The sequence below is a fragment of the Lactuca saligna genome, chromosome 1 (genome assembly GCF_052625555.1).
Source record: "Lactuca saligna cultivar CGN05327 chromosome 1, ASM5262555v1, whole genome shotgun sequence".
NCBI lineage: Eukaryota > Viridiplantae > Streptophyta > Magnoliopsida > Asterales > Asteraceae > Lactuca > Lactuca saligna.
The window spans coordinates 30,574,904-30,599,649 of NC_136417.1; the positions used below are offsets into that span (position 1 = coordinate 30,574,904).

General features: G+C 34.4%; 2 long non-coding RNA genes across 2 annotated transcripts; both read right to left on the reverse strand.

The window, feature by feature from the left end:
* Nucleotides 1-2,900: 2,900 nt before the first annotated feature.
* LOC145030899 (uncharacterized) lies at nucleotides 2,901-7,361 on the reverse strand. Its single transcript, XR_013676731.1, has 2 exons — nucleotides 3,178-7,361; nucleotides 2,901-3,099 (listed from the first exon to the last, which is right to left on the reverse strand). It is a non-coding gene; the product is annotated as an uncharacterized LOC145030899 (long non-coding RNA).
* Nucleotides 7,362-8,174: 813 nt separating this feature from the next.
* On the reverse strand, nucleotides 8,175-8,882 carry LOC145030895 (uncharacterized). Its single transcript, XR_013676730.1, has 3 exons — nucleotides 8,643-8,882; nucleotides 8,408-8,539; nucleotides 8,175-8,323 (listed from the first exon to the last, which is right to left on the reverse strand). It is a non-coding gene; the product is annotated as an uncharacterized LOC145030895 (long non-coding RNA).
* Nucleotides 8,883-24,746: the final 15,864 nt, after the last annotated feature.

Below are 24,746 nucleotides of genomic sequence, written 5' to 3' on the forward strand. Positions count from 1 at the left end.
TTCGGGAAGTAAAACATGCAAAGTGAAACACAATAATAACCGAATTAACTATGGTCTCAAAACTATTGAATATATATAAAATTCTTATTATTTAATCATCGTATTAACTAATCTTTATTTATTGTGTAATGTTTCGAGTAATCAACTAAACAATTGAATTAAACATAAGTCATGCCATGTAATAAACATGCATACTATGTTTCTCGATGGTCCTTTCTTTGTGAACAGATCGGATAGACATTATTCCAATGATGCTTATTTCACAATTCCAAATTCTTATTAGAACATGTAAGAATTTCAAATTCTTTTCACTTCTAAATGTGTTAGAATCCAAACTTTCTTGCAATATCCTTTGGTGATGTCGAGGCTTCAAAGTCACAGAGACTTTGCCTACGATATTACAAAATGATCTGAACTTTGTTACTTAAAACAATTTAATAGTAACAAAGTCTCAAATTCAAGATACAATTCTTGAAAGCCTTTTTGCATTAAGGTTCCTAACTTACGTGTAGACTCTAATCATCAACTCCCACTATGTAAAGTTTTCCATATTCCCATATGACCATCAATTTTGATCAAGAATCATCCCAATCTAAAACATGTCAATACGGTTATTCCAAACCAAACCATACTTAAAACTATCCACAAGTAACCGATCCTTTCGTAAAACCTTAGAATGTTCTTGATAGGTGTTCAACAACTTTAGTCACATCCTGTTCTAGTCCTTTTCCCTCTTAATGACCTAGGTATTTGGAAAAATCAGAATAAGTGAATACTATAGCAAATGAGATCGAACCTGTATCGAAAGCATATGGGACACGATTCATAATATCTTTTATATATACCTAATATCTAATCAGTTTCTTGCTATAATGTTTCCATATATCGAATTTCCTATATTGAATCATTTCAACATGATATTCATATATGTCCAAGACTAAGTTTTATTAAAACTTTAGTCTAAACTTTTAGATTTGAAATGAAGTATGAATGCCCTCTCCCCTAAATCAATCTGTAGCGAAATAATTCCCAACATTTGCAATTTACACATTTGAAATCTTTGTTTCCTACAACTAGTATTGTTAACCTGCAATACTTATCATAAAAATTATGTTTCTACTAGCATAACAATTATGCTTCTATCTGCATAACAATTATGCTCCCACTAGCTTTCACATGTACCCAGAAATCAACTGGACTTCCAGAAATCAATACTTTTTGACTTTCTTATTAAAGTTTAGATTTCTGATACGTAGTGCTTCGATAAGTCTTCATCTAGAATTCTCAAGCTCATACACCTTCATTAGATAGCATATGTGTGTGTTTAAACCCTTTCAAAACTTATAGGTATAAGTCATGAACATTCAAAAAGTTCATTTCCATTTCTCACAATTCGAACTATGAAAGGGGATGCCTTAATCATATGCGAATTGGAGAACGCAATTATCACAACTGTTAACCATAATGATATTAACCATATCTAAAATCTACTAGCGAAAGTGTTTCCTCATAATCATTTTCATGAAATAGAGCGAACGCTTTTGTCACTTAGATTTTATGGTGTATGTGTTCCTATCCATGCGAATTTGTCATTTCCAACCTAACATCATAAGATAAAGTTGAGGACAGAACCAAAATCAAATTTAGGTTTCATGGACTGAACTTTTCTTATTCTTAATTTCTCACCTTCTGGTAGCACAAGGGCCTACCAGTGCTTCCAAGTTGTCAAGCAGCTCACTTTCATTGACCAATGTAATATCACTAACAAATGTGCTCTGCCTTTTGCAATCACATGAGAACCATAGAACTCATAAGCATTGCCAACTCAACAGGAAGGAGCACAAAAACAAGAATGTGTCAATTGAACATGATAGGCTATCAACCTCAGGTCGTGTGCTAGTGATAACTAAAAGTTTTATTCTTACTTGACTCTAAAACTCTTCAAAATCAAAAAAGACTCCAATTGACTTCTTGACATATAAGTTTTTCTGTTAAGGAACATTCCTTGACAAGCAAAAACAAATAATCAAAAGTTAGTGTGGATTTCAACAAGAAAAACACTTCATTGAATTGGTCTTAGTTTATACTTTGTTTTAACCAAAACATCACAACTACCAATTCCAAATGTGCAAGAGTAAGAAAAAATTTCTACTCCACATTTAATGAGGTGTTATAAACCTACTTAGTTTGAAATAAGCTTCAAGATATGATTTGTAGCTACTAGAGTATGACTCTAAAACTTGAATGGAAATGAAGTATGACTCATCTCTCGATTAAACCTTTTCAACAATATTTGATTCCTCTTCTTAGTCGAAACAATTTCACTAAGATGTTCTTCTAGGATCAATTGTGACATGGTTTCACAATCATTAAGATGATCATAAAACACAATACCAAAGTACTCTCCTTTCCTTTCATATTAGAGAAACATTTATCTTTCTGCCTAATAGATTCTTCATATTTGTTCTGCCACTCTTTGAAACTTTTCAAAGAATCAGCATTACACTTAATCTTATAAGCATAACCATATTTACTGGATCATCAGTAAATCATGACAAATAGACTTATCGACCTTTGTGGTGGATCTGACCAGTGCATATCAGTATGTACTAGATCCATATGTCCTTCACTTTGACTCACATAAAATATTTGATCAACGAATTAGCCTTACTCTTCCAAAGATCAAAATTCTCATACATCACACAATTTGAATTGTATGAATCCAAGTTTCTATCCAACTAAAACTTGGGTGATGAGAATTCCTTTTCACTTGGTTAATCATGACATTTCCACAAACAGTATAATTAAGAATCAATCCACATTTAACATAGCTAATAATAAAAATGTAACCACCAATTTTCATAAATGTCATTGTAAGGAAACATAAAGTAAACCGGATAAAAAACAAAAATTCACTTTATTGATGATGAGCGGAAATTTTTTGTCCTTACAATAGAAATATATCAAAACTACGTTTCTAGATATTTTCCTAAGCAATCTATCATAAATCCTAAGCAGCAGGTCAAAATTTTGATCATCGAACTATACGACCGAAATCTATCTCTCACGGTCAGATTCAGCTTACTCTTCTTAAGCTTCCTTCTCATGATCACATCATGTATTAAAAATCTATGAATACGAACTTATTAAAATAATGAAGTTAGATAATAGATGTACCTGACATGGAGTCATACGACTTCACTTTACAATCTCGAAGATCTTTCAGGTAGTCAGGGCAGCTTCATAACCAATGCCCCTCCAATTAGCAATAGAAACATGTGGACGTTTTAGGATTAGCACATGGAACTATCTAAGAACTAGTCTTTCTCTTTACCATATGGTCAAATAGTTTAACCTTGGCTGATCTCTTTCTATTAGGAAGAGAAACCTTTTATGGACTACCATTGTTACAATTGTCGATGTCCATGGAAATTTTGGAGACAAATCCTTCGAACATTTTTGCTTGACTTGTGCTCTTAAGCATTTCTGCCTTAGCATCAATCAACATATGTGTCAGATCAATTAGGGTCATGTCGTGGTCGCTCATATAGTAGTCTTTAATGAATTGTCTATATGATTTAGGAAGCAAATCTAGAACCAAATCAATGGCCAACTCCCTTGGGAAAAATACACCCAACATCCACACTCTGTCAATGTACGATTTCATTTTCAGAATGTGCGCGCACACAGACTTTCCATCTTGATGTTTACATGCCAATATGGCTTGAGTAGTTTCGTACTTTTCAACTTAAAGAAGACATGACTTAGGGAGAGTTACTGGAGGAAGTGGAGGAAGAGTTAGAGAAGCATGATTTCTAGTTCGACTGTTACTTGAAGAAGGGAACTTTCTTTCACCTTGATCAACATATGGAAGATCATCTTTGGATAGAGAAAGAAAAACATTTTCAAAAGAACGAGGAAGACCATTTTGTCTGAACTTGACATCTATAAAAGGAGAATAGAGAATTCAAGTTAGTTGATTTTAATCCTTAACTAGTGTATGAACTCGTGGTGAACCTCGGGTCATGTTAGTGATGGTGAAAATTGAAATCATGAATTCTAGATGAGAAATTGTCTGAAACATCAAACCCCAGAGTTAGAGACATCATTCAAAAGTAAGACACGGAAAGATAGATGGACGAAAGAGTGGATATTTACAAAGTTATATGATATTGTTTTTAAACATAATGTGTTGAATGTAGTCTATAATATGGACGAAAAGCTATATAATAAAGGGACTATAGTTTAAGTCCAGTATGTGTTGAAAATATTATATAGTTTTATTGCTTTTTGGCATGCGTCATCCGCTTCGTCGTGGTTTTTGTATTTCTCTCGTTTGGGACGTGGTTTTTTTGGTGTATCTGTGAAATGTAAGATGTTGGTTACTTGTAATCAATAAATAAACTGCTATATGTTGTGTTTACCTGTATGTTCCATTTGGAGGTGTTTTATAGTTTCACGTGATTTAGAAGGGGTGAGGGACTCCATATTTGATCAGGTTATGTTAGCTTTTATTAGGTAAATTTTCCGTCTAGCATTACAAAATACGGTTAAGGTCTTTATTGTTATTTGGTGAAAATGCAATATAAAATCCTAGAATATGATTAGGGGTTTATGTGTATCAATATGTAAGAGGGATAGGAAGCTATGAATCATATTTTCTTAGCTTTTATTAGGTAAAAAAAATTTCTAACACTGCAAAAAAAAAAGGTTAGTGGCATTATTGTCATTTTAGAAAATGCATGCTATAATCCATCTAAAATTTAAAAATACAGTATTGTTAAGAGGCATGACCAAATTAACCTCATATAAATATTATATCATTCTTCAGCTTTTTTGGGTATTTACATAATTTACCTTACGATTCATGTTTGACTGATTGAACAATTGTGTTATGAAAAATATGGTAAACAACCATAACATATTTTTTAAGGGCATTATTTTCCTTTGGTGAAAATTCAATACAAAATGTCGCTTTATGCAATATTAACTATAAAATATAAATGCCATGGAGCAAAGATTTTGATGCTACTGATTTGTGATTGAGGATAGGAGAATGATAAAAATCTGGTATCTGAAAAACTTTATCTTAAACTTAAAACCTTAACTGATCCTAAGTTAATTTACATTTATGCCCTTTATTTGCTTTTGCATTAGATACAACAATGAATTAATTGATGTCTTTCTATGTTTTTTTTTGTTTTCATCATTTAATTAGTTGTAAAATCTAAACTTTATATTTCTGTTTTATTTTGACAATATATTATACAATTTCACTATAATATGGTTTTTACAGATTTGGTCGATATATAGTCCTTTTGTCTCCATGTGAAGAATTTGTTACAAAAGGGTCCATGTGTTAAGAATCTGTTTAATTTTCCCTTATTTTCTATGTTTTTTTTTTTTTGTTGTTTTCATCATTTAATTAGTTTTTAAATCTAAACTTTATATTTATGTTTTAGTTTGAAATTCTATTATAGCCTCTCACTATAATATGGTTTTCATAGTATCTAACAATGGCAGTTTTGAAACCTCCACCTGGCTAATAAATCCAATTACTTTCCTTTAAATTTCAGGAGCATATTAGTTAGGTCAACCACACCCTTGGTATTTGGACTTTTGAATCATTGTAAGCAATAGCAACTGGTTTTAGTTTTAAACAAAACATGGTAAAAATCATAAACCACATGGACTATTTTTGTAAATTAGTGGAGAGATTAAGAATTTGTGTTTCATTTGGAGTAACGACTCCACGTATACAACTTTCTGAACAATCCAATTCATTGGATACCAATTCTGGCATATAATGCCATTCTTTTTAGTTTTTTTAGATATTTTTTTTAAGTAGAATGCCATTCTTTTTAGCTCTTTAAATTCTAACTGCATATAATCTCTTGAATCTTTTTATTAAAATGATTTGATTTTTTAAAATACAATGCATGTTCCTTTTGATAGAATTGCAGAAAATGATTGATCCATTAATTTGAAGCTATAAAAAAACTTATCAGGTTAAATAGTAGAAAAAACATTACTTTTGTAGTTTAACCAACAGTTCATTTATTTTTTAACTAACCAGTTCTAATGTTTTTTTTTTAAATGTAATGACACTTTTTCAAAATAATAAGTTTTCCCCTCATACCGTATAATTCTGCGACAATGTTCTAAATCTGAACTTTGTTTTTCTATTTTAGCTTGAAATTATATTATACACTTTACTTTTGGCATAAATTTTATAGAAATCATCCTTATTTCAATAATCTGTTACAGTAATGGTGCTTAATTTACTTTTTTAACCAACCAGTTCTAATGTTTTTTAATGTAATGACACTTTTTCAAAATGATCAGTTTTCCCCTCTTTCCGTATAATTCTAGAGAGTGTTCTAAATCTGAACTTTATTTTTCTGTTTTAGTTAATTTTTAGAAATCATCCTTATTTCAATAATCTGTTACAGTAATGGTGCTTAATTCTTTTTAATCTTTGTCTCATCGAATTGATATTTAATCTCAAACTGATTTTGACAATAGGATGGTTCGACTTTTAAATTCAAATTCAAATTCAGACCTCATTTTTATGGTGCTACGAAGGTATGTCTATACAGAAATGATCTTAGTATTATGAGTATGTACAAGAAGAGGAAACGCAAGATTGAGTTACAGAGATAAGAGATAAGTGGAAGAGAAGAAAAGGTAATAGCATTTTGTGATCCACTTGCACAAGTCAAAAGTTGTACCTGGTGTTGGCAGTATTGATAATAACAATTGTACTTCTGCAAGTGAATGTTGCCACCGGATCAGCAACAACCGAATTTGATGGGATTTTTACAGAAATGGTCCTTATATCAATAATACGTTACAGGAATGGTCCTTGTGGTAGGAATCTATTACAAAGATGGTTTAATGATATATGAAATATATCCCTCTTTGCAAGCCGTTTTAGTTGGATTTATAGCACTGTATGTTAATTAATGACTAATTTTGTTGTTCCAAATATAATGTCTTTGAAAGATTGATGGGATATCCACAGGATCACCTCCTTTTATAGATTTTTTTTCATAAATTTATCTATATGTATGCTTTTGTTAGGCAAAAAAAAGGTTAGTGGCAATATTGTCATTTTAGAAAAGGCATGCTAAAATCCGTATAAAATATAAAATTACATTAATTTAACTTGATTCTAAAGAGGCATGCGGTATGGTTTTAGAATTTAGTAGCAGATTGAATGAACTTGGAAAAGGTTTTAAAAATATTGTGATAGAAAAGCTACAAAGGGTAATTTTGTCATTATTTAAGTTTAGCTTTTGTTAGGAAAAAATTCAAAAAAAAAAAAAAAAAAAAAAAAAAAAAAAAAAAAGGAAGAAAAAAGAAAAGGATTAGTGGCATTATTGTCATTTCAGAAAATGCATGTTAAAATCCATCTAAAATATAAAATTACATTAATTTAACTTGATTGTTAAGAGGTATGTTGTTTGGTTTTAGAATTTAGTAGCAGACTGAATGAACATGGAAGGAGATGATCCACATACTTTATTTGTTTCGACTGATAGTTATGGTTACTACAGAATCTAATGAGAAACTTACCTGTTTATGACTTTTTTCTGTTTTAGCTAAATAGTTTTAAAAGGTTTGAAATTTTTTTGTTAGAAAAGCTATAAAGGGTACTTTAAACTTACCTGTTTATGACTTTTTCTCTTTTAGCTAAATAGTTTTAAAAGGTTTGAATTTTTTTTGTTAGAAAAGCTATAAAGGGTAATTTAAACTTACCTGTTTATGATTTTTTCTGTTTTAGCTAAACAGTTTTAAAAGGTTTGAAAATTTTGTGTTAGAAAAGCTATAAAGGGTAATTTTGTCATTATTACTTTATATATACTTTCATTGCTACACTAAGCAAGCAAAATTTTAGAAAGGAATCATGCCGTTGAAGGATGTTAATCCCTTGAGATTCCACAATGATTTGGTATTTTGATCATAAAGGGTAATTTTGTCATTATTACTTTATATGCTTTCACTGCTCCACTAAGCAAGCAAAATTTTAGAAAGGAACGGAATCTTGCCGACCAATTGGTTGAAGGATTCCCTTGAGATTCTACAATGATGGTATATTGATCAAGGTTGTTCTACAGTTTAGGTCAAATAATTAGCTTGTTACTATTGAAGATAGATAAGTTTATAATGTCTTTTTTGCATTATTCCCATAGATTAATTTATTTCTTGCTTTTGATCACTTGCCATCAGAAGGTCATACAATTATATACATTGAAAGATTCACAGGTTCTTATGTCTATGGAGGTCAAACACGCAAAATCAGATAGTACCATGGTCTTCACTGAAATGGTCGTTTAAGAAAAATAGAACGAACATTAATTATACAGAAATTCAAAATCAATTAGACATATCGAATTAGACATACCGAATTGTAAATAATAACGTAGAAGAGGCGTTTGGTGGTGGTAATTGACGGCAGGGGTGGTTAGTGATAGAAACCAAATCCTGATTCTTGGATGGGATGTTGATAGTGAAACCCAAAAATCGAATCTTGATTCTTGGATGGAAGCAGGCAGAGACATCGATCAAAAACACAAAAGGATCAGAAAAAGGAGCAATTGAACAAAAATCATTACGTAATTGAAAGTACAACAACATACAGAAATTCTCCACACAACAGGGTAAAAGCGGTTCGTTGCGGGCGTTTAGTGACGGCAATAAAGCGCAATAGGTTGTTACTGAGGGATCGAAGGGATCGAATTCCTTTCTTGTTGGATAAGATCGTATTCCTCTATTTTGGATGAGAATTCGCTGGGAGATTGAAACGATCAAAGTCGTAGTCAATTGAAAAAGAAAGGGGCGGAGGAAGTTACAAATTGATATTCGGTGGTTTTGTGGAATGAGATTTTAAGATGTTGTAAAAGCAGAGGGACAACATAGTAGTTCTGTACAAAGTGACGTGGTAAAACTTTAAAATTTAGAACTTTACTGTTCCAAGACGTGTTAGGATTTAATATATGTATATAATTATTAACCCAAAAATCTAAATTAAGGTTAGGATCCATATTTTCGATCCGAATTGTGAAGAGGGATTCCATAATCAAAATCGAATCTATTTTACGTAGGTAAAGCATTTACCAATTTCAATCTTATGAAACACCTAGATCTTTTGAGATTCATTGAACTATTCAATGACATGTTTAATCTCGATTATGCTCTCACTTTGTAACTGGGATGCTGAGGATCACAAACAAGATGTGAATAACCATGCAATTAGCTTGGTACTCTTGATGTCATTTATCATATGAAATTAACATGTCAGTTAACCATACGCGCTCCATTAATTCAATGATAATTTACAAGAAACTCATTGCCAACAATATTACTTCCATATTAGTGCACCGGTTAACCACACACGCTCCACTAACGACCATTAAGGTGCAATGTGCAATTTCATGGGTTAGAATCAAATTCACATTTTTTTCCTAAAGTAACTAAGAATGGGATTTTAGAAAATGGTTTAGTTACTTTATATACTTTTAATGAGGATTAATTGTCCTATCGAACCCGTTCGACTAACGACCCTCCACCATAGAAGAGGGCGGTGGGTAAGAATGGATACCCAATTACGGTCATTTTACATGTCGCTTCCTTAAACTCCCCTTATAGTATGACTTCGTAAATGAGGCGTACTAGCGGTTTGACTGACTTTTCTTATACATATAATATATATTAAACTCTTAATTATATATATATAGTATAAGGTGAATTTTAAACATTTTAAAATTTCAAGGGTTTAATATGAACTTTTAATTTAATTAAATTTAATCCATATATGGATTTATTAATTATCCTTTAATTAATAATTTAATTAAATTATCAACAAAATCCATAAGAATGTAATTTAGGGTTTACATTTTAAATTTCAAAAATTAAACATTTTAATTTAAATCTCAAACAACCCTAAAATTAACATTAATTATTAAGTCCAATTAATAATCAAATTAATTATTTAGTAACCAATTATGGATATATTAATTATAATTAAACAATTAATCATATCCATGATGATAATTATAATCAAATAAAATCAACATTATCCGATTCATAATTATCTCCTAACATTTAAGTCTTATTTAATCATCTGATATTACCAAAAATCGGATTATGGCAGACTTAATAAAAGATAATTACCAAATATTAACCAAATAAATTAAGTTAGGCAAGAAAATCCAAAATTAGGATCAAAAACACAAACACGTCGTGTTGGAGGACCAACACGCTATGTTGCAGTCCAACACGTTGTATTTGAAGAACACCACGACGTGTTCGAAGAACAGAATGACGATTCTGTTTTCTCCTCCTTGTTCAAGTTCATATTAGTATCAAGTCAACAGAAAACTAAACCTAGGCTCTGATACCACTGATGGATACCACTGATGGGTTTTAGCATAACATACAATCCTATGTATGCATGCAACCCTAAATAAGATCTACGTTTTCTCTAATTGAACATAAAATATAAACAACCAAGTGTAAACCCTAGATTTATAAGGAATAATAGAAAATCATATAATAAGGCTTGTGATACATACCTTTAAGATTGTTATTGTAAACAATCTTGAATCCTTTCTTCAAATACCTTTGGTAGCAAGCATCATAAGCGTCGCACCTCTAATGGTTCCCAAACAAACCTAGCAACCAAGGAAAACTATAGAGAGAGAGAGAGAGGAGGGGGAGAATCCTCAATTTCTTCTAAGGCATTTATAAAGATGTCATAGCTAAAATTCTACCCTAAGGAGGGTTTATATAGGTGTTATGAAGGTATTGGTTTAGGCAAGTATCTCCAAGATAACTCTAATCGCTTTACTTCCTCATTAAGGCATCCAAGACACCCTTAGAGCCTATGGAAACCCTAGGGACACTCTAGATTTCGTTCCCACCTCTTTAGGGAGGTTCTAGAATTGTCCAATGCTCAACTATTCAACATTTTCACCTTTAGTCCCTACACATTTAATTAATCCCTTTAACCCCAAAACTAATTCTAAATTAATTTTTGATTAAATATTAATTAAATAATATGATTTCTAATACATTAATAAATTGTTTATTTTGATTTCTAATTAATTTATTAACCAAGTAATAAATTAATAAATCATTATTCTCTCTCTAAAAGCTATCATGTTCAATTAGAAGGTTTGAATGCAACCCAAACGTATTGTGCTACTATTAATTCAAGTATATAATGATTATAGTTATGGGCTTAGATACCTAATCCAACACATTATTCTTCACAAATAGGGTCGATGCTCCCCACAAAGAACTGCTAGGACGAATAAAACCCTTGTCTAGAAGCTCCCGCAGATGTGTAGATAACTCCTGTATCTCAGGCGGTGCCAGGTGATATGGCGCCTTGGCTATCGGAGTTGCACCAGGTACCAAATCAATCTAAAACTCGACCTGCCTCTCAGGAGGCACTCCAAGCAACTTCTCAGGAAAAACATCAGGAAAATCCTACATAATGGGTACCCTGCTCAACTCCATTGTGGCCTTAACCCGTGTGTCATAAACATAAGTTAAAAACCTAGAACAACCCTACTGTAGATATCTCATGGCCCTCGTTGTTGAACAGAGAGCTGGCCCATGCAAAGCTCTATCACCGCTAATAACCAGTTCTTCCCCACTTGGGGTTTGAATTCTCACTAGTTTTCGCTAGCAATCAATCATAGCCCTATTAGGGCTCAACCAATCCATCCTGATTATAACCTTTAATCCTCTCAAGGGAATCGACACCAAATCAATAGAGAACCTCTCACTTATTCCTTAAGGCATTCAAGACACCCTTAGAGCCTAAGGAAACCCTAGGGACACTCTAGATCTCGTTCCCTCCTCTTTAGGGAGGTTCTAGAATTGTCCAATGCTCAACTATTGAACATTGTCACCTTTAGTCCCTACACATTTAATTAATCCCTTTAACCCCAAAACTAATTCTAAATTAATTTTTGATTAAATATTAATTAAATAATATGATTTCTAATTAATATATTACATCCATAATACATTAATAAATTGTTTATTTTGATTTCTAATTAATTTATTAACCAAGTAATAAATTAATAAATCATTATTCTCTCTCTAAAAGCTATCATGTTCAATTAGAAGGTTTGAATGCAACCCAAACGTATTGTGCTACTATTAATTCAAGTATATAACGATTATAGTTATGGGCTTAGATACCTAATCCAACACATTATTCTTCACAAATAGGGTCGATGCTCCTTACAAAGAACTGGTAGGATGAATAAAACCCTTGTCTAGCAACTCCCGCAGATGTGTAGATGACTCATGTATCTCAGGCGGTGCCAGGTGATATGGCACCTTGGCTATCGGAGTCGCACCAGGTTTCAAATCAATCTAAAACTCGACCTGCCTCTCAGGAGGCACTCCAAGCAACTTCTCAGGAAAGACATCAGAAAAATCCTACATAATGGGTACCCTGCTCAACTCCATCGTGGCCTTAACCCGTGTGTCATAAACATAAGTTAAAAATCTAGAACAACCCTGCTACAGATATCTCATGGCCCTCGCTATTGAACAGAGAGCTGGCCCATGCAAAGCTCTATTTCCGGTAATAACCACTTCTTCCCCACTTGGGGTTTGAACTCTCACTAGTTTTCGCTTGTAATCAACCATAACCCTATTGGGGCTCAACCAGTCCATCCTGATGATAACCTTTAATCCTCTCAAGGGAATCGACACCAAATCAATAGAGAACCTTTCACTAAACATGTTCAGGACCACCCACAAAAAACCCTCAGAGCACTCACGGTATGGTCATCTGAAATCTCCACCTCTATAAGGGAATCCAAAGTCCCCGGAGCATCTCAAAAATTCTTGCTAAGCACAAGAGATATAAAGGATTTGGTAGCCACGAATCGAACAGAACATAAGCAGTCAAACCATTGACCAAAAAGGTCCCTATACAAGATCAAAATAAACATAAGCATAAACAAGGAAAGTGATAAAAATAGGGTTACAACACATACCAGTAACTACATCCAGTGCTGCATGGGCCTCATCGGTGGCCAGCTGAAAAGCCATGCTCTTAACCACAGGATCTCCGCTATAACACCCGTTCCTCATGGTATTATTTAAATTATATAAGTTAATAATTGTTTACACTTGGACATTGGACCCATATGGAGTGGAGTTAGAAAATAGGCCAAGAAGATGGGTTGCCCAAAAGCCATACGTCGGGCATAACCTGGCCTACACGGGGCATAATACTCATTGGATTCGAGGGACTCGGGTGCGTACGCCCAGGTACCAAGAGGTACCCCCAGCGTATGCGGGCAGATGCCAAACCCTAATTTTAGGGTTAAGGACCTATAAATACCCCATTATATCCTCCCCTTTTGGCCTCCTCGCATGTCCATCACCCTCAGAGAAACCCTAAATCGTTATTACTCCTTTCTTGTATGTGTGTTTGACATTTTTGAGCTTATTTTTGTGAAGAAGGACATGGAAGAAGAAATGAAAGGTTGGAGAAGAAGCCCTTGAGTATCTTGAGCTCAAGGATCTGGAACAAGCTCTTCATTTGGCACTCAAAGGAGGTATAAAGCTCCTATCTTTCCTTCTAGAATCATAGATCTAGATTTTTGAAGATCTGGACCTTTTTCGGTCCAAAGATTGGATCTTGGCCATGTAACTTCATTTTTTAGCTTAGGGTTTCCACCCTTGAAGCTCAATGGGTTCCTTTAGCTGTAAAGTTGCAAACTTTGAGGCTTGTATGAAGCCATGCAAGAGATCTACCCATTTCCATGGAATTTCATTGTCATTTTTAGTGTTGGGCTCATTTGGTGGGTTGCAAGCCACCAAGTGATCATCTTTAGGGGTTAGGACAAAGCATGGGACTCAAATCTATAGTTTGGACGTAATGTCTTAAGGGATTAAGCAGTTTTAGAGAAAATTTCTTAACGGGAGAGTACATTGGGCGTATACACCTGTACACACAGCGTACAAGCCTTTTCAGCAGTACACGCAGCGTACATAGTGGTACGCTCATTCAGTAGATTTTGCTATTGGGCCTTGGTTTGGCCCTGGTCTTGGACATAATAGTAGTGGGTTGTGATGGGCCTTCAGAGGTTAGTTAAGGGACTAAGGATTAGTGGGCTTGAAAGGAAAGCCCATTTGAAGAGTTGGGCCCAATTTAGAAAACTGGGCCATTTTGGGACTTAATGGGCCTTAGTGAGGACTAGAAAGGATTGGGTTTAGGTCATGGCCCAAATTAGATCAAAGGGGTAAAGTGGTCACTTTAACCATAGAAGAACCTTCACTTTTTGACCAAGTGTTTATTTGGTCATTATTACCGGAGAGTTGTTGGCCCAAATTAGATCAAAGGGGTAAAATGGCCATTTTATGTTTATGTTATGTTCAGTTTATACCAAACTTCAGTCTGATGTCGGGCGGGGCCCGATGCAGTGGGCAGGGCCTAAGTTATTCCGAACTTCGGTCCGATGCTGGGCGGGGCTCAATTTATGCCGGACTTCGGTCTGATACCGGGTGGGGCCCGATGTAGTGGGTAAGGCCCAGTACGTGTTATATGTGTTATTGTATGGTATGTGGTAGTTTGGGGGAGCTCAATAAGATTCGTGTTTACAGTTTTCAGTTTTGATTTCAGGTACTTCCGGTAGCAAAGGGGAAGAGCTCGGGGTGATCTCATGGCACACACCATAGTATTCAACCTGGGATTGTTTGAGACTCTGATATTTTATCATATATTTTGTCACACTATTTGAGATGATGTTTTATTATACATGATACATGTTTTTCCCTTATGATTTTGGATGATTTATGGATTATGATGATTTTCAAAACGATATTTTTGGGCCGTATTTTTAGGATGTTTCAAGTTGGTATCAGAGCTTTGGTTTGAGGGATTCAGGCACACTTTTGGGTGTGTCTGAACTGAAACTAAGGAAGTGGTATAAAAATTTTCAAAAGAAAATCATTTTTACAAAAAAAAAAAGGATTTGCAAAATTGAAAAGAATTTTGAAAAGAGAAAAAGGGTGCGATGCATGCAACTAGTCGAGCTCAAGTAAGTACTCCTAAATTACCCATACAAGTTTATGCTATGATATGTTTTCTGGATTTGTTAGAACAACATGCTAGATTAGGACTAAGGATCTAGGAAGGATGCCTTATGTGCCTGTTATATGTGTATCAGCTTTATGAATTGCATGCTAGTACAGATTAGACAGTATGATAGCCAGAGTTGTATGTGCTTGATTATGTGTACTCGATGCCCGAATGTTGCTTGCTTTGTGCTTTTTGGAGTTCTAGTTGTCTTTCACTAACTAGTAAACGAATATGTTAAGTTACATATTGCAAGGACTAAATAATTTCAAAAGGTTAGGTCTAGCTCTATTTCGTAGCTCTTGTTTGAGTCCAACCGTTGTAAGGTAGGATCTCTAACTCGAAGAATTATCTAGTCTGAGTAATATGTAATAGTATTCGTGAGCGAGTTAGGGGAAGAAAGCAGGGACTTCTTATATAGCTGATGGCAGAGAGTGAGTTGGTAATTACCCTAGGGCAAGCCTAGGATGAGAGTATTAGAGAGCAGTTGCAGTAGAAGGGACTTGGTAGAGTCAAGGCAGTTCTTGATGAAAGTACGGATAGATGTGGAAGGTAGTATGGGACCGTACTAATGAAAGCAGAGGATCCATACTCAAATCAAGGAAGGCTGAGATAAGACCAGGGAAATTGTAGTGTATGTGATCCCTCGAGTTATGTTAGTATTCTGATGTTTGTTATGATGTGTTTTCAGAATGGTGGTTTTATGCCCTAAACCAGCAGATGGCAGTTTAGGTGTCGAGGAGGGATCAGGCTCAAGCTCTAGAGCGGGGCAGTTAGATGAGCAGACCAAGGAGTTCATCTCCTTGGAGATTACGTGCATCATACTTGAGCAGACTCCTGTGATCTTCGGTACGGCCAAGGAGGGTATTCTCGAGCTTTTGGAGGAGAGGTTTAGTGCTTTCCATACTGAGATTGCGGCCATGATGGGGTCACACACACTCACTTTCCATGAGTTCAGAGCATGTGGAGCTCCCAACTATCATGGGGCTTGGGATCCCATTGCTAGTATCAGGTGGTTGGCAGATGTCGCCAAGGCCTTCCACACCAGCAGATGTCCCGAGGGGGACAAGGTTAGGCTTGCGTCCTATCTTCTGAAGGACAGGGCACATGATTGGTGGGAGGAGGTTGGGAGAGCCATTGGTAATGATATTGTGTTGGATGCGATGACGTGGAGTGACTTCACAACCAGGTTCAGGGTCAAGTTCACACCGGTTATTGAGGTGCAATAGCTTGCTAGAGAGTTTCAGGACCTCCAGCAGACTACAGAGACAGTGGCGGAGATTACCGCCAAATTTAGGGAGAAAGCCATTCTTGTTCCGCAGTATGTGGCAGACAACGAGACAAAGAAGGCTCGATATAATTGCTAGGGCTCGTGAGAGAGAGATTGATCTAGAGATTGAGAGAAAGAGGAAGCCAAAGGTAGCACAACAGATTCGGGAAAAAAGCCCAAGGTATCTGATCACAGGTCTAGGGGACAACCGAGCCACAGTCGTTGTGGCAAGTATGGCAGGTTGCACAATGAGGTGTGCAAGTCGGGGAGTTATGGCTGCTTCAACTGCAGCCAAACTGGGCATATGAGTAAGGATTGTACAGCTACTGCCACTACCACCACCACAAAATCTGATCTGATTTGCTTCCATTACAAAGGGGACACAAGAAGTCTTAGTGTCCGAGTCTAGCATTAGCAGGACAAGTGGTGGCACCCGCTCCTACTACTTTGAGGATTATAGACGGCCGACAGGGTCGGGCTAAGGCGCCAGTGGTGAAGAGCATAGCCTTCCAGTTGATAGCAGAGGAGGCACAAGCGACTCCTGATGTGGTTACTGATATGTAGCTTCTCCATGATCTCTTTACTATTTTTTATTATTACTCATGTTTATGTATTTGTTATAGGATCGTTCCTAGTGAACGACATATCAACTATGGTATTGTTTGATTCAGGGGCTACCTGATCTCTTGTGTCGGTTGCACTTAGCAAGCGATTTAGTAGTGCTCCGGGGGAGCTGGATTGCCCACTCGACGTGGAGATAGATGATGACAGGACCGTCAGGGTCATGAGGGTTCATAGAGTATGTACGCTACGATTATATGATGAGCAGTTCTTAGTGGATTTGGTTCTTATTCCCCTGCAGGGAACAAGGTTATAGTGGGTATGGATTGGTTGAGCCCCAATGGGTCATGAGGGTTCATAGAGTATATATAATTTTTTTATTAAAATTCTAAACGGGTTAGCGTATCAACCAGTATATTTTTTGAGAAACCTATATATAACATGTTTAATAAACAGGTTGGTGGGTTTGCAGGTTGAAAAACACAACCCAAACCCATATATTTCGTGTTGTGTCGCGGGTTGTGTTGCAGATTGTGTTGGGAATTGTCAGACCTAATAGAGAATGACCCAATGATCCATAAAGTTGCTAACTTTATGGATCCCAAGCATGCAAAAAGGAGCTTAGAACTTAGATCTAGCATGCAAGAGGTAGAAAGGTCCAAGCTTTAAGACTTACAATCCAAGAGATTGCAAGGTAGAAACCCAAATGCCAAGAGTTTGTTCAACCAAGGTCTTCTTCCATTTCAAAGAGTCTAAAACCACCAAAGAATGCTTTAAGCATCTCAAAAATGACTAAGGAATTCAAGATGGTTGATATTAGGGTTTTCAGGAGGCAAAAAAGTATAAGAGGCTAAGGACGGACAACCTTAGCCCTCTATTTCCATTAAATAGCCGAAATATTAGGGTTAGGTCATCAAGTCAATCTCACATCATGAGCATTCAAAGTCTCACGTTGTGATAATCAAAATCATGGGTCAACTAGTCAATGGGCATTCACGATGTGACCTTCATGTTTCACGTCATGACCTTCAACCAAAGCTAAAAATTCAGGAAATTGAATACCTCCATGACCAGCGTGTTACAAATATTTTCTACAAATTACTAACCAAGTGATAAATAAATTTTCATGAAAAAAAAATTGAAGGAGCAAATATTATACTTTGTAGGACAACCTAAATTGTTAAAAAATAGTTCATGATTTTTATTTATTTATTTATTTCAATACGAAAAAACGTGAGATAGTTTTTGTGGGGCCATCTTAAGTCTTAACATCAAATACATGATTGATTTAGATGACTTTCGGGCTCCTAATCTCTATCTTTGCACTTGCATGTGCGTATTAACTATATTTGTTAAAAAAATTTCTTTTATGAATAGCAACTATATTTAATTAAAAATGCTAAAAGTTTAACTAATCCTAATCTACTTTTAATTATAAATTTCAATAATCCCATCATTGCCCAAAAGGTGGTAAATTTTCTAATATTAAAAGTTGAATTTTTCTTTTTAAAATCTTTGTGGATAACCTATGTTCTTGGTGTTGATCAATATCAAAAAGACATAGGAAAATTGGAAAAATAGAGCTGTGTAACAGTCTAACAGAAGGTGTGTCTTAATCTCTATATTTAGAAATTGAAGTGGATTTTTTTTTTAATAAATGATATGTAGAGCGATATTTATTTGTAGCGAAACAAGTGCAGGGATAAAAGTGTGGTGGGGTTATATAGGTGGTTGGGTGGCGTAGGTCGTTAGAAGTAGGGGGGATGATGGTGGAATGGGGGCTAACACCAACAGTGAGCACCACTAGCAGTCAACTAGGAGCAGTAGCCTCGCCAACCCTAATGTCTCACGCCGCCGCTAACTTTTTCCGGCAAACCACGTGCCTTCAACCAGTAATAGTATCCTCACAACATGCTCAATCATACTCTTTTTACCACTTTGCAAATTACGTCCAAGTGTTTGGACGTGTAAATTTCGATGATCGAAAATCTAAATAGGTAAAGTAAAATATGATTGATCCGAATTAAATTCTACTTTTCATAAACTAAATAAGTTAAACAAAAACAATTACTATAAAAAAAATTCAAAAATCATCTAAAATGTATATGTAACTAGAAGTTGTAAAACTAACCTGCGCTCAATGATGCAGAAAATTTTGTATATTTTCATAAGTCAAAACATTATTTAGCATAGGATTGTGTTTTTTTTCCTCTTATGTTTGTTTATTTTTATTTATTTATTTATTTTTTAAACCAACATAAAGGTTCAATACATATCGATTGAAGGCAAATGAGCAACAAGCTGCACCGCTAGTCCTTTCTGGATGGCAAAATCAATTCTTTTGAAAACAACATTTGTGGATCTAGAAGATATGGCATTAGAATACATGACTCGTTGAACTCTATTGATGAGTTCCACTGCCTCTGATGCGAGAAAACTAGATGTATCAAATGCAAAATGTACAAACATATGTTGATTTTCTATATATGTATTCTCGTGCTTTACCATTTTGCACGCAGCGACTTTCAAACCGGCATGCTCAACTGTGAAACCCCCGCTCTCCAAACCAACGAGATGAGAGACCCCAGTAAGATCCACGCACACATGCTTCCTTCATATCCATCCAAAGACCAAAATGTCAGCCGGTCTAAATGTGGATCTTCCATCCTGTGGATCCGTCAAAAAATTCACCGGTGCTTTTTTCTTCACAGAAATATCAGCACGCCGACAAGCATCAAAAAGAACATCTCGAACCACATCAGGGAATCAGGTACACAAAGTATTATATACTTGTGCTGTAATTATAAAAAACAAATGTCGTAATACGCCCCAAAAGATATCGATATGTGTTTGATGTTGATAGTGGCTATGCAATAATATGGCACAAGCTATGAACATTTTTGCCATGCGATTGATCCTGTGAGGCAGAGTTAAACTCTGGAAAAGATCAACAGAAAAATAAAAAGTACTTATTAATTGATATTATAAATTTGATTAAAAGATTGATTCAATATCAAATTTTAGGTCTAAGATTATTTTATTAAATTGATAGTATTTTGTATGGATAAATAAATAAAAAAAGTTGAAGTTCAAGTTTTAATAATACTTTGTAAAGAAATAAACTAAAAATAACTCATCGATGAACTCGATTATCTATGGCACTACCATTTAATTAATTTTAAATTCAGATGATGTTAAAGGCAATTTTTTATGGATAAATAACAAAACATACATTAAGTTTAAATTAAAATTTTAATTTGAAATTATGTTTTTTTTTTCTCAAACTTGAGACTGTATCTTCTAATTTTTTATAATTCTGACAACTTAACCGATCAACCAAATTACTTGCTAATGTGGCATAAGGACGTGGCATAATGATTTGATATGCTGACGTGTCAAAATTGATTTTTTTTTCCACAAAAGACATTAAAGTTTTTTACTTATTTTTTTTCGATTTTGACACTAAGTTTAATATTTTTTTTACTTTTGACACTCTGTTATTTTCAAATCAAACATTATTTTTTTTTAATTTTTTTTCAATGTTGATCATTTTCGATTTGAAACCATATAAATATTTTTTTTATTACATTTTAAACTATATAAACACATTTTTTGTTTAAAAATCATATTTTTATATAAATATAATGTTTTTTTTTTGTTTACATTCAAAGCATAACGTTATGCATAAATATTCATTAGTTATATCATGATAACAAAACTAACCATAAGTTTCAAATAAGATGTAACAATTTCAAGAGTTGCAAACTTGATCTTTGGGTCTTGATTGATTACACGTCTCAAAACCTCTAAACTTATTTTAAAGTTCTATATTTAATATAAAATACGGTTTTTATATAACTAATATATAATTATGGGTTGAATGTAAATAAAATCTTGTATTTTTACAAAAAAAAAAAAAAAAAAAAAAAGGTTTTTAAATGAAAAAAAAATATTTATACAATTTAAAATGTATTAAAAAAATATTTATACGGTTTCAAATAGAAAATGATCAACATTGAACTAAATTGAAAAAAATGATGTTCGATTTGAAACAATAAGAAAAACATAATGCCAAACCTGAAAGAAAAATAAACTTAGTGTCAAAATTGAAAAAATTGAAAACTTAATGTCTTTTGTTGAAAAAAAATTTAATTTTGACATATGAGCATGTAATGTCAGCATACCACGTCAGCAAGTAACCATGTTGACCTGTCAAGTGGTTAAAATTATAAAAAGTTGAAAAATACAATATTAAATTTGAGACAAAAAAATAAATGTCAAATTAGAATTTTACAATATTAATCATCTTTTTCGGAAAACAATGCAATTTCAACCAATAAAAATATTTTAAACATTAATTAAGGTTGTCTAAATGATAAAATAGGGTGTCTTTTTTACTAACCTCTTTTTTTATTTATATTCGTTTCATTGGAAAATGAAATACAATTTGTTAAATTATTTTGAACACGAGTGTCTGTATGATTTCATTTCATACTTCAACCACTTACTACTTGGCATTCTTTAAAGCTCTCTTGCTTAAGCGGAATTATTGAAAATAAAAAAGTGTAGAAGATTCTTTTGAGATGGGTTTGAAGAAAAAGCAAAAATCTATTGGGTTGGTTGGTTGAAGGTCCTTGTTCGTTCAAAACAGTTAATTTTTTGTAAAATGATGATGGTGTCTTGAAAAAAAACTGTGACATCATATCATTAATTATATTCACAATCTACACAGATTAAAACATGGAGTATTTCGTAAAAAAAATCGACCACTGGGGTATGAAACAAAATAATCAGGTCTCAGTTGAAAATTTAGGAATTAAAACAATGATGTTTTTTTCTTTTGATGTAGATATTGGGGATAAAACGTTATTGGTTTGGTTTACACTCGTTGCAAACTCGGTTCAGTTGAAAATTTAGGAATTAAAACAATGATGTTTTTTTCTTTGGATGTAGATATTGGGGATAAAACGTTATTTCAAAAGGAAGATTGGTTTGGTTTACACTCATTGCAAACTCGGTTTCCTCTTTTACCCCATAAAGAAGACAAACAAAACTTTTTTTTTTGGCGGAGTGTTTGTCTGAAGCATGTTTCTCTTAGTCAAGCTATCCGGAGTAGATAGCTCTTCACCCATGAAAAGCTGAGGTGGAGAGACCAAGGATACGAGAACACCGCCCCCAGCCTCGATGGTTTGGCTGTGGCGTCTTCACAGCGGATAAAGACGTTTGATCTAATTGGTTTAATTTTTTTCCCCTCATATTTTTGCTCTTTCTCTCTCCATTTTTTTGTCTCTTCACACCCTAACCACCAGTGAATATCATTTCCACAACCAAGGTAAATAGTGACATGACATCTTCTTCACTCTTAAACCACTAGTAACCACTCCGGACAGCCTTATGGAAAATATGTTCAACATCTCGGCAGAAATCTCAAATAAGTCCCACCATGGATATGTTTTACGTCTCGTCTCTAATTACGCAATAAACCAAAAACTATATATATATATATATATATATATATATATATATATATATATATATATAACAAACGAATACTTAAAATGTGATTCTATAATCGATGAAAATAGTTTCATACACAAAAGAGTTAATCATAAGAAAATGTTGATATTATACACACTGTAAAGAGTTATTTTCACAAAGAAAGTCATCTCAATAAAAATTATAGAAAATTTTCTAAGAATAAACTCTAAGATTACATAAATACTTGGTCCGACCGTCATAAAAAAATCCCAAAAAATCGTGGAGTCTTCTATATGCATGAAAACTCTGTATTCACTTGAATAATATATAACCCTTATTGTCGTAGCTTCAAGGATCATACACTTGATGTGTTAGTTTTCATAACTATATTGCAAGACTTCAAACCTTCACGTTGTGGCAGTCAACATTGGGATACATTGAAGTCGTCAACTCCGTAATATCGTAGTTAACCGATAACACTTAAACTCATCAAATAAGTAGGTTTGGCCCCCAACATGTTTGTTCTCTGTAACATCTTGTTTCTAGAAGTTTCCTTATTTCGGGATTGTGGGCAATAAATGGATCGAGTAAAGGCATTGGGCTTCAAGAGTATTGGGTTTAGATCTTATTTGATGTTGATAATATTGGTTATGTGATCTTAGGACTTGGTTTGTGTTTTGGAGTTAAAGGGTAAAATGGAAATTTTGACATTTCAGACTTCTTGCATGAATTAATGGGTTTAGTTCAATATGTTTTAAGTTAAAAGTAACCAGATAGGCTTGTGGGCTCGTCAATACCATTATTTGGATATAAAGATCACCAAAAATGGAGTTGAAACGAAGAATTTATGGTTTTTTGAAGTTGAGGTGGATTTGGGTGAAAACCCGTTGCCACGGCACGGCAGTTGCCACGACACAGTGAAAGCGTTGCCACGTCACGACAAGCTTTCAGGCCTAAGCCCATAATTTTTAGGGTTTTCAACGTATTTGAGCATAAGATTTTGACTTTTTGGCCATTTTATGAGCATCCATCACGTCTAGAACCCCTTGGGAGAAACACTAGTTTCCACATTCAAGATTTAAGCTCATTCTCTCTTCTATCTCCTCTTTTGGAAGCTTTTAGTGATGTTTTGATGAAGCATGAAGATCAAGAATACTCTTTAGGTTAAGTTTCAAGTTTGGATCCATCAAAAACACAACATTTCTAGACTATTGTGAATATAAAGTTTCAATCTTTCTCTTTAGTTCTTTAGATTTCTTCATTTGTGATTTTTGGCACTTTTGGTCCATTTCGTGGGTGATGTTGGAGTTGAGTGTACTCCAACACCTTTTGACCAGTTTGGAATACTTCTTGGACCTCATGGACTAGGAAAGTTATGATCTTTTGCCTTCCCTTTTAGCCATGAAAGTTATCTTGGTCCTTTAGGTCATTTTGGTGTATTATAGTTTAGATCTTGATAGTTTGTGACATTGTTATGGATAAAATTGGAAACTTTATCCATCTAAACATCATGTTGATTCAGATCTGAAGGTTGTGGACTTGGACTTAATGGATTATGTAGAGAAAGATGCATTTTTGGGTCCCTTTGAGACTTAAAGTCTAGATCTTGGTGGTTTGGACCTTCCTAATTGATAAAGTTCAAAACTTTATCCATTATGAAGTTATTAGGAATCAAATCTGGTGATTTTAGCTTTGGTCCTTATAGTTTAAGCTTTTATTAAAGAAAATATTTTCAGATTAAAGACCACGACGTGGACAAGGAAGTCCTACGACGTGGTGGCGAGACTTATCATATATGTTTTGTCGGGACGTGCCCACGGCGTGACATGATGCTCGCCACGATGTGGTAGCAGTTTTTGATCAAGCTTGGATTGAGTGGTCACGACGTGGCCATTGGTTGGCCACGACGTGGGCATCAGTTGGAGTTGACAATTGGTCATTGACTTTTTGAAAAGTTTGACTTTTGGTCAAATTTAGGTAGAGTTGAGTTTCTTACTAAGGGCTTGTCTCTCCTTGGTTTTAGGAAGCTTGGGTTGGCCATTCTGATGTTGAGTCCCCCCATCATACCACATACTATACATAACACGTACTGCCAGACATATCTTGGTGCCCAACCTACCCTGCTGAGCATACCGGGGTGCTCAACCTACCCCTGCTAGGCATACCGGGGTGCCTAACCTACCCTTGTCAAACATACCGATGTGTTCGACCTACCCCTCTGATTTATCTCAACTGGTTACGGGGACTATTTGACAACTACTACTACCACATAAAACATAACATATTCATATTGATTTGATGGGTTTTGGTCATAAGACA